Here is a 19,930-nt window from a genome sequence, read left to right on the forward strand (position 1 = left end):
TCCGCCAGCTCAGATCATTACACCTAAATCACTGCACATCAGATCAAAGGTGCGCGCCTCTCTCCAGCTGACCCAACAAAAACTATGTATGCACATAAATACATTTGTACAACAATAGTGCCAACTTATCTAGCAATCAACGAGATTCTGATTGTGTGGCGCGTTGAAGTGCCACATTGAATTTAGATTTTTCACTTTTTATTGCTCATTAAAATGTTCATTGGCAGCAGCAACAAAGCATGTGGTACCCTACAGCGAGGAGGACACAGGTACATTCCTATCGGCTCTCATAGCTGTCACTTTGACATTTGTTACTACACGATTTTGCGTGCTTCGTTGGTTCTTTGTTCGTGTTGGTATCGTTGCGTGGTTGTTGGTGCTGCTGCGCACTAAATCATTAGCTGTGGCACCTGCTGTGAAAATTATGACACCGCCTATTGATGTCCAACTTGTTGCCGCTATCTCGTAAAGGTGGCGAACATGCCGTGCAGCATTGATATGGTTGAAATACATGCATATGTACATATATGCACGTGTATTGATCTGCATGTCAGATGTATTGCAATTTATTGTGTTTAAACACTTGCATTGTGTGTCACAGGGATTTAAGCTGCTTTTGCTCTGTGCTCAAATTGATTTATGAGCGTGTTTCAACATCGAAAAGGTACTAAGCATCTAAAAAATTTGAGGTAGAATTTTCTATTCTTAAAAAAATAACTACATACTTTACTTTTAAGCAGCTTAAAAGGATTATATTTCCTATCTTGAAATTAAAGGATTTTGGTACTGATTACCGACGACTAAAGTAGGCAAAGCACTTAAAAAATGTTGCTCAAAATATGAGATCCGGTGTTTACAGCAGATTCCGATAACTAAATTTGCTCTTCGTCAAATGTACTCATAGAACTTATGATGTCAAATAATTTTCGATGCAGAATCTTTAGCCTAGAGTGTAGAAGAAAAATTCAAGACATTACATTTATTAAGGAAATTACGCAACACAACCGGGAGCCACTAAAAAATTACTTAAAAAATTATTTTAGGAACTACTTAAACCTGTATCCCATCTTTATGCTTTATTGTTTGAATATCTACTCTCCGAAATTGTGGAAGCTAAGCAAAAAAAAATTATGCAGAATTATAGCAGAGTGCCCGGCGTCGTTCGGGGTGAACAAATAGAAATCTAAATTAATAATATAAATCTTCTATTTAACCCAAATAAAGGGAGCGATAAACTAAGTATTTTAAACTGATATGAATTTTTCTTTTTTTTTTTTTTATATAACACTTCTTTATAAACAATACTAAAAATTCTATTTGGACCTCCCACTTCATTACAAAGTTTTTAGATTGATATTATGGGCAGGGAAATTCTAAGGGTTATAGTGAGTTCAAAAGCTTCACAGGATAATTTACATTACCTTATAAGCCCCTACTTGACGATATTTCCACACCAAATTGCAAGGTCCAGTAACTTATGATTGCAAAGTGATGGTATTCAAAAGGTAAGACGCCTTTTTCAAGTGCTGAAAATTTGCCAAGAATCCCGGAATTTTCGGGATTTGTGGTAATAATAGAAACGCCTTGTGTATACCAGTTTTTGCTATATTTCTTTTGTTTATTTAATATTTAATATTTTTTTATACATGTGTAGCTAATTATACATACACATAACATCACATAACGCAACAGGCAATTAAAAAAAAAAGTCAATACATTCGTGAAGCCATGGGCCAAATACATATGTGCAGTAAAATTGCGTTTTTAGTTTTTCTTTCTGACGTCAGGAGTTTTTTAAAATGACTTTGAAAATTTAATAATATGAGTAATTCGGAAAATGGTTAAAAAATATTCTTGCAACCCAACGGGGCCAGAAGCGCTCCATTAGTTCTATTGGAGCGCTCCATATTCAGCAGTAAGCGCCCCCTTCCTAATTTCACACTTCATTATATTTTAACATTGTGTGTCATTAGAAAGAAGCCCTTGGTGAGCGCTTCATTTCAATTCAGTTGATGGCTTTATTAAGTGTACTTATTGTTTTTCTTTTCTATGTGGTATACATACGAAAATACACACATACATACATACATGTTTGTACATAAATTCACTTTTTTTCAAAAGAAAATATTTTATGTTACTACTCAAAATGATATTTATTTCTGAGCATTGTTAGAAATTTAAAAATTTATTTTTTTACTTTGCTTTTGTACTGCTGCGTACTTGCTCCTTTGGGGAGCAGCTAACTTTCAGTGCCGTTGGGAATGTACTTAGGAAAACAGTATGGGTATCAAATTAAAGAGAAAATTCTGTAGAGAAAGAACAGATTAAATTTTTTTGGGGCATAAGGTATTGAAAATGTCCTCAAAAATTTTATCCTTGAAATTTTTAAATATTTATTTTGAAAAAATTATATGTTAAGGGCTATTAAAAACGATACCGATAACGTCGTCGAATATAGTCCATCTAACTTTATTGGCTTAAAAAATAAAATTGATTTAAACGGCATTTTCAATACCTATTCGTCCTTGTGAACCCAAAAAATTTAAATTTTTTTACATCCTACAGAATTTTCTCTTTCATTTGGTACCCATTTTTATTCTACATTGCACTGAATCTTTTAATTAATTTTTATAATTTTTTTGAAATTATAAAGCTCTAATAAAAAAATTCTAAAACTAAAAACGCAGTTTTACTATATTTGGCCCATAGTGTCGTGAGTGTATTGATTGCTTGGTGTGTTTTGAATTTTTTTTGTATCAACCTGTTTCAATCCTTTTACTCAGAATTTTTTGGAAAAATTATAGGTACGCAATTTTATAAGTATACTTAGCCCATTAAATTACAGGAGGATAAAGTGCAAGTTTCAAGTGACTTGAAGTAACTTTGATTTTTTATAATTTTTTTGCTCGCGGGGTCACGCATTTTCTTCCATACAAAGTATGTTCGACAATTTGTTTATATAGAAGAAAATTCCCGGCTTCGTTGTTTAAAAAATTGCCGAAAATCAACGGTATTTTGTAACTGCATGAAACTTGCATTTTATCGTACCCTAATTTAATGGGCTATAAAACTGCGTACCTGAAATTTTTCTAAAAATTCTGAGTAAAAAGTTGGAAATTTTGGCAAATTTTTTTAAATGCGCATTTAAATCCAATTAATTATATTTATTATTTATTATATGGTAGAACAGCTTCTCAAACTATATTGATGCAATTTTTTTCATGCTAATTTCTTGGAAAATAATGAATATCTAAAATCCCGGGATCACAGAAATCGAAAAAATTAACGTCCCTAACGTCTATGGTAGGTGCCACGTTTCCTTGCCTATACCCATTTTTATACACTTTACCGAAGGATCAAAAGTCACGGCAATACTGTAAATAAAGCATTTACATGCCACATTAGGTCAAATGATACATTTTGGCTGTGCGAAAGTCCAATTTCGTAAAGGCAGTTTTACATTATTTTTTGTTGCCATTCTGTAGGGAATACTCCAAAATAACAGCAACTTCACTTAGTTTTTGTAAAATAAAAAACACCGTTATACAGCAATAAACCAAAGTTACACTTTCAAAACGTTATTCATACGTTTTTTGCGCAACCGGTTTATTTTGTAAATTTCAAGTGCATTGTTTTTGTAAAGTAAAGTTCGAATAACTAAAGGAAAATTTTAAATGGGAAACAAAACTACATCGAAGTGAGAATCTATGTCCCAATTTAAAAAAGTGACTTTTTATCATTTGTTTGCAAAAAAACTGACTTATTTGCATAACCTCAAAAATTTTCTGATTTATTTCCATTTATGATTTTATGTAAGCTTTTACAATTTTGTTAACTTTCGGCAAACAAAATGGAATCGGAAATGAATAAATTAAGAAGAAATGAGTTCAATTTATTTTACTTAACTTGCCGTTTTTAGCCGTTTTCTGGCTGATTGGATGTTCGAAAAAAGAATAGCCTTTTTCGGTTGTCAACCATGTTGAAAAAAAAATTGGGTGCTGCTGATATTTGCGAAAGTTCCATGAAACTCTTAGAAGAAAAAACGCGTATTTTTTGCAATTATTTATCAAATAAATATGAAAATTATGGGAAATAATTTGGAAAGGATGCTAAAATATTTCGAACTGAAAACATAGCGTTTCTTGCTGATGAGGTTCTTTTCGAAATCAAAAAGCCAACTGTGTCGACCATCAGCCGGATTCTAACTTTCGCTAAAGTGCTGAAATAGGATAGCTAACCTTTTCCGAATTTTTAGCTATCTCCAAAAATATCTCCAACATTTTTTGGTGATAAATAATTCATTTTAATGGTGATAAATAGTGAAAATGGAAGTATCATCTCCTGTAGCGTAGCCGAAGATATGTTACAAATACACTAGCGCCTTCGCAAAAAGGCAAATCCTTGAGAGAACTTACGGATTGAAATTTCGAATTTTTTCTACTCAAAGTGAATAGAGCTTTGAACATTCTTTTAACAAATTAGTTTCATAAACATTCGTATTCCTTTCAGGAAGTTACCAGCGATTTTTGGTAAATGTGTTACAAAGCAGCATTTGTATTCTGGTAATATCGGTGGAGATTTGGAAATACTGAAACCTCAAATGAAAATGAAGTGTTTTATGAAGACTAACTGCTTTAGGAATCTCTCCTCAAGACATATCTGCGAGACATGTAGTAAATATTTTTTCTTTTTTTAATTTAGGAATTTCGATAATGCCATAACTAATCGCTAGAAGAAACCATTTATGTACATGTGACCATACTTATTTTATTATGTAGCTCATTTTAAAGGGGAGGGAGTTGAATATGGTAAGAAAATAACTTGTGTCAAAACCAAGCTAATTGGACAATGTTTTTGAGTACTACCTAAACACATATGTATACTCAATATTTGAACATACAAAAAAGCAGTAAAGTCTGTTTTACGAAAGCCATGTCTGTTTAACATTTTATTTACTGCCTTTATACTTGTTTTAACGTTTGCCATCTTTTTACATTAAAATAATGCAATATTTTAGCTGCTATTAATTTCGCACAGAAAAAGTAATCATTTGACCTAATGTGCATTCTTAAGAAAAACAAAATAAGAAAGACTTCCAAAATTATCTTCAGGGCACACTAACTCTGAAGTAATATAGTATTTTAACTTGGTAAGGGAAACCTCATCCCAAAGAACATATTGCCAAAATCTGGTATGAAGAAAACTATTTCTTTAAAAGAGTAACTCATAAAAGCGGTCGCCTTATAAGCGGGAACTACTGTACATAAAATCGTATGAAGTATCTAATAAATACATAAAATGTTCAACAATATAAATTGACATTAATGACGGTCAAGCTGCTCATTAGCCAAGCAAATTTTACACCAATATTGCCAAAGTGATAATATTTTGGCTGTTAATGATTTTCATGTCGATAATTACACTGTAATTACTCAAATTTCAAACTTAAAACATCATAGGAAGAATTTGTACATATATGTATACTTAATCATCTACACACAAATAAACATATACATACGTACATATGTATTTACTTCGTGTACATATATATTTTATGTCTACATATTTTATGTCGTTGGGAGCATCATTTATTTCTACATACATACATACATACATACATACATACATACATACATACATGTGTACATTTTGCAATTTCGTAAATTAAATGCATTAACGTGGCACATAAAAAACACTTAAAGGAGCCTGCAAAGGCCATAGCTTATGAACTGAAAAACGACGCATAATTAACTGTTAACTTTGCCGAAGATCGAATTCAGTTAAATTGTTGTTGGCTTTTGGCAATTCTGTTTCATACATATTCACAAATACAAATAAGCGGTTATGGATGTACAACTGTACGTTTAGTAAAGGGCCGTATTTTAGCGTCCCTCTAAGAAATGTGTACCTACTTTGGAATGGAATTTCAATTTGAAAAGCAATTTTTTACATATTCCACTAATGCGGCTTCTAATAACTAATGGCGTTTTCTTTTCTACGAAAAATGTTTCCTTCTCAGTACCCTCCACGCGCAAATACTAAGAAGGGGGCAATGAAAAGGCAACAATTAAAAAAAAAAACCCATTAAATAGTATGTATTTTCAAACTTAGAAAATGCAATACGTAATACCATCCCACATTAAACGTTGTTAAAGGTGTAATCATTTCCTGCGCAATGGCTTTCAATTTGCTCAAATATCTCTAATGGCTAAACTTGAAGAAATTGAGTTAGGAAATTAAAAAAAAAAAATTAAAAATATTTCAAGTTATAGGCGTCCCAAAAATCGATAAAACTGCCAATTTAGGCTCGGAAAATTCCATACAAGTTCACTATCTCTAGTTCCATTTGCAAAAATAAGATATCGAGACCTAACAGCCAAAATAACGTAAGCGACATTTTTTTCAAAATTTTATTTTTGATGCAGAAATATTCCTAGAGTATCTAAATGCATTTCTGCAACAAAAGGAAAATTTTGAAGGGCTTATTTTTTAATTATATTTTTGATGCAGAAACGCATTTAAATGCCATAGGATTATTTCTGCATCAAAAAGAAAATTTTGAAAATAAATCTCGCTTACGTCTTTTTTTGCGGTTAAGGCTCGATATGTCCACATTGCATTGCAGTTTTCAGTGTAGGCCTTTTCCAAGCGGGTTTTTAAAATATACATATATGTAAGTGTATATTAAAATACTGCATGTAAGTAGATGTATGCATGTATGTATGTATGTATGTTTAATAATGGCGAATGAGGGTAAACAAAAAATTAATGTTGTCCCGACGCGTAACGAATTAACGCACAAACAACCAAAGTGACTCTTGGGTGGATAGTGGCAATTAAGGACAACGAAGTCAATGCATTCTACAAAACGCCAAAAAATTTTACTCCCTTCAACTTCATTAATTTCTGTTGCTTACTCAATGTTTTCATTGCTGTTCGTTTTTTTTTTTTTACTTGCCCGATGAGCGCAGTAGTTGAGGCGACTGAGTTGCTCTTTTGTATATTGTTTTATGGCTAAAGCTGTTAAATGGCTGATACCAGCTACTACATACAGCCGCTCCAGCTGCACTCCTTATACTCCTGGCAAAATATGATTTCTGTTTTTATTGATGTTGTTGCCTTTATTGTTGTTGCTATTTCGCGAATTTCAGTCATACCACGCACCACTCAAGCTTAATGAGTTTTTCGCGCAGCGCACATTGCACTGAAAGGTCTCAACAACAGTCGGCAAAGTGAATATCCAACTGACCAGCAGACGCGCCCTTAGCTCCTTTTCGAAATGTGTATGCTTGCCCTATATCCCAGCAGTTAGGAACAACATACATACTTACACTTTTAACTCTCACAATCATTTAACTTAAATACGTTTTTCCAAGGAAGCCCGAAAAGCGACGCGCATGCGCTGAAATGTTGAAAATTAAAAAAGTCCAAAGCACCGCACTGCGGTAAGGACGATACATTGTGTTGGCTCAGCGTACACTCCACACAGACAAATGTTTATACATATTTAAAATTTTTTGGTTTTTGTTTTTGTTTTTATTTCGTTAGCATGATATGCGAGATTTGCTGGCTGCTGATGTCCGCCTCATTGTTGTTGCTGTCTTTAGTTGGCTCGTTCATATTCCATTTTATATATTTTTAATAAACTTTCAAACTGAAAGCGGCTGGACGGTCGGTCGGCTTGGCTGCGAATAAATGAATTTTGCTTACAGTAAATTAAGTTTGTTTTGTCGTCATCACTAAAAGCTGTGCAACAAAAAAAAAACAAAAAACAAGTCTTAAAAAGCAAAATCCATTATTGGAGCTGACCAGAACTGTGCATTGCGGCCACCATACCGCCATCAATACAGAAGTGGCAATGATTGTTCCCACGCTTTGTTTAGTATCCAACTTGCTTTGCTGTCAAGCGCTTTTGTTGTTCTATTTGTTGCTACCGCAGTTTTGTTTTTTCCTCGCTTTTGTTCTTATTGCCTGCCGGTTGGTGTTGAAGCGCTTGAAATTTTGCAGTTTGCACCCATTAGTTTACACTTCGTATGCTAATGCCAAGCCAGTTACCGCATAAACAAAATACAGCAACCACGCCAAAAAAAAAAATAATTTAAAAAAATAAACAATAAATGCAACACCCAGCACTCGGCGCGGTTTACAATGCAGGGCCGCCTCAACGCAACGTCATCAAACGAAAGGTTAGCAGCTACTCCACTCAACTCCTGCGGCAAGACTCCACCATAGCCACCAACCAACCAACCAACCAACAATAATTTGGAGCAACAACTCTGCTGCCTTGAGCTTTCAACAGTAGCACCAAAGGCAGGAGCACTTTGCGGTTGCGCTTGTGGGCTTGGCTCGCATATTAAATGAACACAATAACCAATGAACTTTTTAATTGCCAATGAAATTGACCGACGCTTGGACGGACAGTTGGCCAACTGGCCAAGCGCATTCAGACGGAAGTTGTATCGAAAGCGGCCTTGCAAAAACCAACGTCCTACATACACACATATGTAATGCCAGCACTTAAGGGATTGTCTGGTGGTCCTGCAAATTATTTGCTGATTAGCGTTTTTGAATATTTTTGTTTCGATTTGATGTGTTTTGTGGCGCCATGCGCTAAGCCTTTTTGAGGTTTCTTGGAACGGAAAGTGTATTTAATGGCTTAAGCCCCTTGACCTTAGACTTTTAGTTGCATAGTATCTATAATTTAAATGCTGTTACTAAGTAATACATATAAGTCTTTATCAATGGTGTAATGAAGTTTTGTGGAGCTTCAACTCCCATTTAACAAGCTTTGCGCGAGAAGCCTTGTACCATTTCGTGTGGAGCCTTGGGTCATGGCTATAGTGAACCAACTCCGCCGTATTCGGTTTAAGAGTCCACTGCAGTCTGCAGATTCTGTTGACCAGCAGGCACGGTTGCAAGCGGACGTATGTCTTTAAGCAAGCAGCTATATAAACGAGTATTAAGCAAAAAATTACCCAGGTCCTAGTTGGGTTTGGGACCCTTCACACCGCTGCAGTAAAAACGATACCGACTACATGGCTACGCTTCGATTGGGCGTAAGGAGAGATGCCGAAAGGCTGGCTGATAGGAAGAATGCACGCATTTTTTACCAAGAAGTTAGGCTACTAATGGAAGGATTCCATATCAGAACGAATTCTTGTAAGAATAGCCACGCCGACCCGGTGACCGAACTCCAGAAGATATGTACTCAAATTATTGAGCGAGCAGTTATACCGCCTGTTGAATGTTAACAGCACCACCAGACTGTGATGAGACCGCAGCCAAAAAAAAAAAAGTATTGCTGGAGCTGACGGCCTGACACCGGAGCTATTCAAATGTGGTGGAGGGGAGCTGATAAGGCCAATATAGTGGTTTCTTTTTAAAAATTCAAAAAATTAACAAAATTCCATTTTCAACATTCCCTTTATTTTTGGAACATGACTACATGTGGCTGCCCCGGCTGGCTTCGCGGAAACGCATCCTGCTAACCAATTTTCCAAGAACTGGATGACTGTTCATAGCTCTATCTCCCGGTCCTTCACGGCACTCCACAAAAAAAGATTTTCAAGCCCATGTCTTCAATTTCCAGCCACCAAAAACAGGTTTATCATGCCTCTATAGCGCTCACCGTTGACCACAATAACGTTTCGTGAAATATTTAAAAAAAAGAAAAGGACAATGAGGATACATTGGTTCTCGGCGATCACGTGCGGGTTTTCCGTTCCTCAGATGTGGCAGTTGTACTTGTTAACAACGCTGTCGAGATTAAAAGCACTTAGTCAAAAAAGACGATTTTTTATAGCAAAATCGTTCTCCATTTCGCGCTGTTTTAAGGCCCAAACTGAGAAGCGTTAACGAAGCGGTTTGTCGCGTGCCTCAACTGGTCAATTGGATTATGAAAGCGAATAATGCAACGTCTTTCTCCGAAATTCGTACCAGATCGATGGGAGGTCGATGTTCTAGGACTAAGTCGCACACTCTCGGTTACGGCAGCCACATTACCGTCGTAGGACGGCGGGAACCGTGCGTGTTGTCCACTACCATGCCAGTCTCACGAGCTTTTTGCACAAACTTGTGTATAGCGTACGATGGCTGCCTCATTTCGGTCAAAACTTCTTTTCAATAAACGCGCTCTTTGGGCTACAAAACATTTGCATTATGTCCCCACGTTGTTCAGGCGCAAAGCGATTATTTCGTTCCACGGAGAAATTATACTGACATTCTTTCAAGATTTCTAATGGAAAAGAGCTATCACTTTTACATATGATTAAAAAAAAAACACTATATGAACCACCATGTAGTCAAACGAACGCACGCCAGATGAGGGAAGTTTAATTATACTCTGCCCAATTCCCACGGAAGACAACCCCATCTTACGGGAACCGCGGAATCCGCCTTCGGAGCATCGGACATAAGGCCTTATTGAAAGTATTGTGTGAAAGGCTTAAGGCCCTCGTTGACGAACTAATTCGGCCTCATCCAGTGTGGCTTTAGACTTGGTAAATCCACCATAGACTAACTGTTCCACATACGTCAAATATTGGAATAAATCCGCGAGAATTGGGTCGACAATCACTATCAAATCTTAATTTTTGAAACCGGTTACGACAGCACGAAAAGAAGCTACCTATACGCCGTGCCGTCTGATATTATAAAATCCTCTGAAGCTAATACGGCTCTCTGAAACTAATACGCCTCTGTAAAATGAGTAGGAGCAATACGACTAGCTTCGTCCAGGTTTCTGTACCGGAAAACATCCTAAAACACCATCAAACGAGAAGGTTGGACTATTTTCGGCCCACTTTTTAATCGAATGCTCAAAAAGAAAATTAGATCTGCAGAAGTCAACCGCTAAGTACGATGATATCGACGGCATTTGGTCTTAAGAGCCGAACCGTTTGCGCTGTTCAAAGCAAAGCGAAAGCGGTCCGAAGGTAACGGGACTATAAGACGAAGTACTTCTTTTAATTAAACAATCAAGCACTGCATTCGCGCCTATTTTCTTAGGTGACAGTTGACAATTATAATTTCGAAAAAGAAGAAACCTTCGTTTATTTGGGAGCCAACATTGACACCGATAATAATCTCAGTCTTGAAATTCTAAGAAAAAAACTCTCTTTCCAACATGTTATTCTCTGGACTTAAATGGTGATTCCTCTCTTGATGTTTAGCGCAGAGGCGCGGACAGTGGCAAGATCTCATGAGGCAGCCCTTCAAATACACGAGAGGAAGGTTCTTTGGAGGCTTTGCTTTGGTGGCGGCGAATACATACCACAGACGATGGAACGATGAGCTTAGTAAGCATATACACAGTGCAGTCATGGCGTACCAATGGACGCAAACGCACCAGTCCTGAAAGTATTCAACGTGAAACCTGATGGTAGTAGTAGAAGGAGAGGAAGGCTTCCTCTGCGATGAAAATACTAGGTGGAGCAAGGCTTCGCTTCACTTGGCCTTACCAATTGGCGTCAGCAAAGAAACGACAGTTATATCGCCAATCAAGAAGAGCGAGTGTTTTTAAATGGCCAGAAATGTTTTTCTATTATTTGAATAACCAAAACTTTATGCCCAAGTTTCAAGTAGCCAAAGATTTATGTTCACTTCTTAAATGGCAAAAATATATTTCAAGCTTTTAAGTTACCAGTTTTTACCTTGATTTATTCGGAAGCTTATAGCAGCCTCAAACCATATGATTTAAGCTGAGTACTAAAACAAATGTATTTGGGTATACATTAAAGTAAATAAATAATATATATAAAAATCTTATGAAAATTAGCCATTCATGCTGAAACCACCGCACAGGACGAAATGACTTCCAATTACCCTTTGCAATAATAATGCTAGAGGCTACGTATGTATGTACATAGTTTTAGCCACTAAAGTCCCACACAAGTTCATAAAATATGTGCTAACTAGAAATTGCATTTATTAACTACTGGTCATAAAATAATCGCTCGCAAAACTTTTACTGCAAGTCATTAAGTCGTAAAAATCCTGTTGGCGCATTAGTGAAATGCAATATTTGCATTTAGAGTATGAACTCGCACACACTACATAAATTATGACTTAAAATATGTGTATACCTATACTATATATATACATACATCCGTACAAAAATATTTGGAGGCAAAACAAGTGGGCTCAAAAAGAGAAAGCAGACAGACATAAAAGCGTCAGTAAGTAGCTACCACGCCCACTTCAACTCACTGCAACGAATAATAGCAAGTGGCAAGTGGCAAGTCATAGAAATGAAATGCAAAATTTGTATAGGTACACGAAAAATATATACGTATGTACATACATTTATACATGTGTATGTTTATGTATACGCATGTACATAAATCTAAAATGGAAAAATAATTTAAATAGGTACTAAAAGCTGAAAAGTAAAAATTTTAAATTGTTAAAAAAAAAAACATGACCAGCAATAAAAAAATTTATGCATTAAAGCATTACAACCAAATCACTATAATTCAAGCCATCAACTATGCAGGGAAATAAACAAAAAACTAAAAACAAAACAAAAAAAACAATGCAACAAAATGACTCAAACTGTCTAACGGTAATAACAATAATATCAGTCATTGTGGTATGTAATGAAAGTATTGCATTTTTATATTTGCATATGTTTTTTTAAGTGTCTGTATCTGCCGCAATGTTTCCGTTTCATGGTTGCATAACTAAATATCTTTTGCCATAAATATGGCCATTAAGTCAAGCCTAATAACAGTTGAACGTAATTGAATGACTATAAACGTATTTTTATATGTATGTATGTATATACAGACAGACATACATACATATGTACATTGTGTACATTTTTGTAATTATATAAGTTGTTTTTATTATTGTTATTTAATAACTATTGGCATATGCAACAAATATTTTTTTCAGCAAAGTTACTGACTGACTACACTACGAGTCAAAATTATAAGCGCATCATTTAAGGAAAAGTTTTCAAAAATTCATTTTTTGCTAATTAATTTTAGTTTTTTCTTTATAAAATTAAAATTTATTCTTCAACAAAAACCGTATAAATACAAGTTTTTAACTATTTGCAATAATAAAAAAAATCAATTAACATTCGAAAAGTTTCCAGCTGTTTTATTCAGTTCAGTAGCCGATTAAGTTTATGTCTAATAAAGTGCAAGCCTGAAGTGACTGGAGCGTACACTGGTTTTTCTTCCATATAAAATATGTTCGGCAATTTTTTTACATGGAAGACATTAGCAACACTGTTAATAAAAATAAAAGAAAATGCGAAAAGTCAACGGCAAATCTTTGTTTTCAATACTAGATAACGATATCTCAATATAGAAAGGACCTGTCTAGCACTTTTATAACTTTATGGAGTGATGAAAAAACTCCATAAAAAGATTGCAACTAATTTTATGCTGTAGTAACTATTTTTAAAATCTAGTCAGCGAGCGGCAGACTTTGGTATAGTTGAAAAGAAAATAAGTTGAGGCCTCTCTGACAGATAAGCTTTCAATTCATTCCTCAACCAGGCTAGTGTATCGGAGGACATTGGCCGGCAAGTCCATTAGCTTGCCTTCTCATCAGACGGTGGCCGATTATAATTCCGAATGCTAGTCTGACGAGTGAGTCGTAGTGATGTGCTGAATTGTCGGTACCCAATACTTCCTCTTCGATACCCGATACCGATTCTTTACCTTAAACCTTCGCCATTATATGCATTTCAAGTCTAGAAAACACTTTCATTACTTATTTATATAATATCGACTAAAACACTTGAACTTATCGCAACAGAGAAATTTTATTTTATCCCTTAGTCGATCCAAGGTTCAAGAAAAATGCTTTGACGGATGAAGAAGCCTTTCAGGGGAGAGATTCTGTAGCCAGTTAGCGACAAGTTTCGGATTGATATCGCACTAGTTGACGTAAAAATATTTCATATCATACGTCAACAAAACCGATACCGATTCGAAAATTGTCGCTTACTGGTTACAGAATCTGCCCCCAGGCCTACAACAGTGATATATTCCGTTTCAGCTGGAACAAAAATGCTTCAAACAAGTAAGAGTTTCTCAGCATTATGGTTTCGAACCGACATATATACATACATCTTTCATTTGAATCAGTATTAATGGCTCAATTTACTCCTACATTCGGTTTTTGATAGGTGAGTCTCCCCTGAACCGTTTTTTCCATATTTTTGGCCTACGTGCGCTTTTATTCGAAACCTAAATGTTTCGGTACCGAATATCGAGAGTATTGGATACTTTTTAAATCGGTACCGAATATCGATCAATACTTAAAAGTATTGACTCAGCACATCACTAGTGAGTCGGAGCTTCTATGTATATGTGTTCTACAACAGCTCACCCCACATTTGTGGGTGCTTATCAGTTGCAGTTAAGGTCAAGTCATCGGCGTGGGAAAATTAGTGGCAATCTATACCTTGTAAAAGTAATGTGTTCACCGTTAGATTCCAAAGAAGTGTTGAGATTCTTGTCGCATATCTGATGTACTGAGCCTCGGCCATCTCCAAACGAATTTTGCTCAGATTTCAGAGGAGACCGGCAAAGTTCACCAGAGAACGATTCAGCGCAACATTACTGCTCAACTCTTTGATAGCTTCTGGGAAAACTTGTAAAGTCTCCTTCGCTATTTTCGTCCTAACTTGCTAATAATTTGACAGTAGTCTATTAATAGATGTTAATTGCCAAGAACAGTGTTGTATTTAAAGTTACTACCCGGTAAATTCCAAAAGCCAAAGACTTGTCAAATTGTACTCGTAGAAATCACATATCTACATACAATTCTATTAAAAATACTTAGCGCAATAGATAAACATTCATACTTAAATACAAAGTAAACTTACTAGATCTACTTACATATCTTTAGTCCTAAGTCTTTAAAATTGTAGAAAATCAAAAAAGAAATGTTGTGTCAAAAATATGCAATTTTTTTACCGAGACAGAGCATTTTGGTTAGGCGAAAATGAAGCTGAACTTCGGCTCCTCTCTAATGAGCACTTTGTTTTCTACAAACATTTTGCATTTTAGCGGTCGTCACCTTTTTATTGGTGGGGAATAGGTCAATGAGAAGATATGCATGTAAATTTATCGGTAGAAAAGAAACCTCCGTAGATTTATGGTTCGTTATTTCAATACAAAATTTGAATGCAGATTATGTTTGTGGGCAGCTTTTCCGTAAGGAAAGTTTTTACATAAATAAACGTTTTTGCATTCAAAACCTATGTATGTATGTATGCATGTATGTATATACTTACGGTATGCTACTCAAATATACATACATATATACACTCATCAACGGCAGCCGTCACATTTTATTATCCATTTAATATCGTTGATATTTCTACAACTCCATAGACCATTAACTTAATTGCTTTTGTATAAATAATAAGATTTGTAATTGAAATAAATACATGTATGTGTGCATATACATATTTATGTATGCGTATTTTAACACGCTGCAAGATAATCATCATACGGCAACCCATATGGATGTTCATAGGTGTGAGCGTGCGCGTAAGCGTGTGGCAATTATAGAATGCATTTCATCAAAATGCATTTAAAGTCAAACAGCGTAGACAGCCAACACTTAATAGGTAGCCAGCACAATGCAACACTAACAACCGTTATTGCAAATATGTAGTAACAATAACTAAACTCAAATATGTATGTACCTACATTAGGGTGGGTTAATTTTTTTTCGAAATTATAAGAAAAAACATATCAATAATAATCTTCAGTAAATATTAATTTTTGAATTAACTTCGTTAGAGTAAAAAATAGCCGCTGTGAAAATTTGGAATGCTCGAAATTGACTGTAGATCGACATATCTAGATCTAAGGTGAGCTAACTCAAAATTCAGAGAGGGAAATTTAACTGCTTGTGTTAATACTAAAACCGGTATAACAGTAGTTTTTTAGTTAGCGTATAAAATCATCAAGACCAAAATATTTCCATTAATTGGATGTGCATAAGTCCTATGAATTGATTTATGCAAAAAAATCGCCCAATTATTATTATTATTTTTTTTTTGTTCGTCCCACTTTAGATCTAGGTGTGCGATATGTTCAAATTGACTATTTTCTTAGAATTTTGTGTAGAATCTGAATCTGCTGGCAAGGTTTCGAAAAAAATCGTTTCATTAAAATTAACCCGCCCTAATGTGCATACATGGATAAATATGTATGCATTCGTATGTAAATATGTAGCGAAATAGAAGCTCTTTTACGTGCAGAAAATGCCGCTGCAATTAGCAAAACATTTTAGTGCAGCGCAATCCCATGTGCCTGCCTGCACAGGTGGTGTATGTTTGCATGTTCATATGTATGTATATACACTTATTTATATCCATACTCTGGTGCACTTCCCGGTTATTAAGCACTCGTCAGTTTTAATTAAGCGCCAACCGCATTTTGATAAAACCATCAAGCGCTCACAAATAAACAAATCTACACACATGCGATGATATGTGCATAGAAGCATTTATGTATGTAGATATGTATATCAGCAAACATATACATATATCTACACATTCTGCTATTTTATGCGCTTGCGTTTAACAAACTATTTGTGTACATGTTTTGCCGTCCTTTTTACATACATATCTATCAAATTCAAGTGTTTCGCCGGTAAGCGCCAATTACATACATATATATGCATATGCATGTATATATATGTATCTACATTCGTCCAAACATGCTTAATACATACTTATATGCATACAAATTATTCCATTGCTAACGTCCAGGTGTGTATGGGCGCCACTTTAGAGTGCGCTTGTTCTGACGCATTGAATATCTACGCTTTAATTATCTACACTTTCGATGAAAATTCGTGTTAGTTGTTTGCCTGTGTACCATGTTCTATTAGTGTTTACTAACAAAAGTTCGATAGCAGATAAAACACTTGAAAAGTTTTGCAATTACTTTGCACTTTGGCGCTCAAAAAACAATGCACACAAATTCACTTGAATGCGTTTAAATATGCACTTATTTGTATTTGTATGTATACATATACATATTTACTATATACTATATGATGTACACGTAATGGCCCTTCAATCCAAGTACTATGTAGCTATGTATGTCAGTGAATGTTTCTTGTTGTATGCTACTGCAGACTGACTTTCGTTGTCCACCCATTTATTTGTTCAGCACTATTTGCATTTCGCCTGCATTGTAATTTTCTACGCCAATTTGTTTTTCTTTACAATTTTAGTTTCAATGCGCAAAAGCTTATTGAAACTAAAACTTGAAGTGCAATTTTGTGAATATAAATATGTAGTTTGAACAAAGTTTATTTGTAACTACTCGTAGTTAAGTAAGCAAATGAAATTGGAAGCTTTCCGAAAGGATGAGACAGCTTATCATTTGCTTTTTATAGAACTATTTAATTATATAACTCTGATAGACGCAAATTTGTCTAAAAGAGTTCAGGAGTTAAATTTACTATTTTGTTAAGTTTCATAGCTGTTGTCATTAGGATATTGTTTGTATGTAAATTTCATGTTCGATACAGCAGTCGATGTCGATCTTGCTCATTCCCCAGGCAAAATCATCAAAAACAAAACTTTTGTTATCTGTTTTATAGAAAGCATACCTACTAAGTACAATATATCTTCAAATTGTTTGCCGCTATGACCTCCTAATACGATGTTTACATGAGGCGATTTTACAAACAACTTTTAGTTGAAAGCTGCAATCGCCTGGTTTGAACGGCCTTTCAACTAATCGCTTCCAACGAAGTTGGAGGCAGCCAACTTTTGATTCAACTAATCGCCTCAATCCAATCGCACGCCACAAATCGGAGGAGAAGCTCGGCCAAACACTAACATATGTGTAAGCGCCAATCTATTATTATTATTAATCGCCTCCAAAGTGGCCTGTAAAATCGCCTCTGGTATTTGCAACACAAACAGGGCCTTCCTTGAATACGTTAAAGGCATTTAAATTCATTAGCGCGGCACCGCTGCATTTCAATTCACGGAAATGATCCATCGTCTACGGTATTTGACATGGCGAAGACGCAAGGATTCGTAAATATTCAGTAGTGGAGCTTTGTTTAAACTTCTGGGTCATATATAAGGTCAGGTATAGCGATCGACTTATAGACCTTATATAGTTTTCATACTTATCAATTGTCTACTCAGTCTATAATAGCATTTGTTGGCAAGATCCGTTCTGTGTTGATATCAACTGCATACATCTTTAATTGTAGTATGCTCTTGTAAAATATTTTACATGAGCGATTCAGCTCAGCAGCTGTTATGATCTTCTCCAACATTTGATTAAAGCAAACACACAAAAGGGAGTCGCCCTGTCTGAAAACTCGTTTGGTATCAAACGGTTCGGGAGTTCCGTCCCAGTGCTGACGGATCTTAGCCTTCTTCTACACAACTATCCTATAGCTCAACAACGACTTACTTATTGTTATTACGTCAACTAAACACATTTCGCTTCTTTCTTCAGCTACGTATATCAGTCCAACACGGCTCGCGTTCTGCCCCATCGCAGCGTAGCCATGTAGGCGCTATCATTTTTTCAGCATTTTTAGCAGCACAAAGGCTGCAAAAACATAGTAGTTCGAATCAATTTTTGGCCCTCGAAGTGTACGTACGTCTAAAACACTGGAAGCATGCATTCCGTCTATCACAGAATCAGGTTGTTTGTTTTTCAATCTGGTAACAGACACGTATCTTGATGGATCTGTTTATGCGCTGCGAAGTGGATCGACCAGAGTACGTCAAGCTAGACGGTGGGACCAAAGATCTTCCTTGCCCACCTTCGCGTTGAAATCGCCAATCACAATTGTTACATCATGACGGGGGCTGCGCCCGAAAATGCGTTCCAAGCATTCATAGAATTGGTCTTTGATTGCCTTGTCCTTCTCTGCCGTCGGGGCAAATACACGAAAAGTAAAAGAATCTGGCTTTAAGGTGGATTGTAGGGAGAAACTCAATCACTGTGGTGAGCAACATTTCGGCGACGGAGTCCTCTCTCAAAATAAAGTCCAACACTGAATTTGCGCTCTTTTGCATGGCAGCATTAGTAGACCTCCTAAGATCCTGGCTGTATTCGTCATCAAATAAAGGAGTGTCTTATCCTAGGTTTCGGTTTTTCAATGGATTTTTTTTTCAACGGGCGGATGACATGCTCGCTTCCAAATGGCTGTTCGGTTAATACCAAGAGGAACACCAAAAATCGTCAGCTGCTTGAACCACTCCCAGGTCAATGGCGACAAAAGCTTTCCCCGCATATAAAAAAATATCAAAAATGTTTCGTTAACAATAAGTATTATTATAAAAATAGATAGCCGAAAATTGTAGATCGTACAATTTTTTATACTGAGAAAAAAATCAATCAAAAATTGGTTAGTATTACCAAATTCAAACTTGAAAAGGAATCAAAGTGATTTTTGGTTCAGTGTAGCAGAATTGTTATATTGCTATTTTAACAACGATTCCCATCCCTGAGTTATGGCGGCTTTAAAAGCTGAAGAAGTCGTATCCTAGTTACTATGTATATGATATTGTCTAATCTAGTTATACTGATCTTTATACGCTTTTGTTATTTTCAAATTCTTGGAACACCTAAGCTTGCGATTTGAAAAGCAAACCGTTACATATACTACTTCTGGCATCGACCTACGCAGGAAAATCAGGAACTATGTTTCTCATTATAGGTTTTCTTTCCACTTCAGTTCCAAGTACTTAGCGCCACAAAAAAGGCAAGGTCAAGTATCTTTCAGTGAAGAAAAACAGAACCCGGAATCTTAGTATTCCGAGTAGTTTGCAGCAGAAAGAAAATCAAGTACCCATTTTTCGAAGATACAAAAAGCAAAAACAAAAATAATCTAAATAATGCTACCTTTAAATATTTTGCAGATTTTAGCATTGTTTGTACGCAGCTAAATCTTCCAAAGTATGCAAAAA

The 19,930-nt window shown here is 35.6% G+C and overlaps 1 protein-coding gene across 2 annotated transcripts in view; it reads right to left on the minus strand.

The window, feature by feature from the left end:
• The window catches only part of LOC118733595 (transcription factor Sp9), a 91,523-nt gene that overhangs the window by 7,181 nt on the left and 64,412 nt on the right, over positions 1 to 19,930 (minus strand). The window lies entirely within an intron of this gene.

This window comes from Rhagoletis pomonella, unplaced genomic scaffold (assembly GCF_013731165.1).
Source record: "Rhagoletis pomonella isolate Grant_MI unplaced genomic scaffold, Rhpom_1.0 Rhpom_scaffold_00002, whole genome shotgun sequence".
NCBI classification, from domain to species: Eukaryota; Metazoa; Arthropoda; class Insecta; order Diptera; family Tephritidae; genus Rhagoletis; species Rhagoletis pomonella.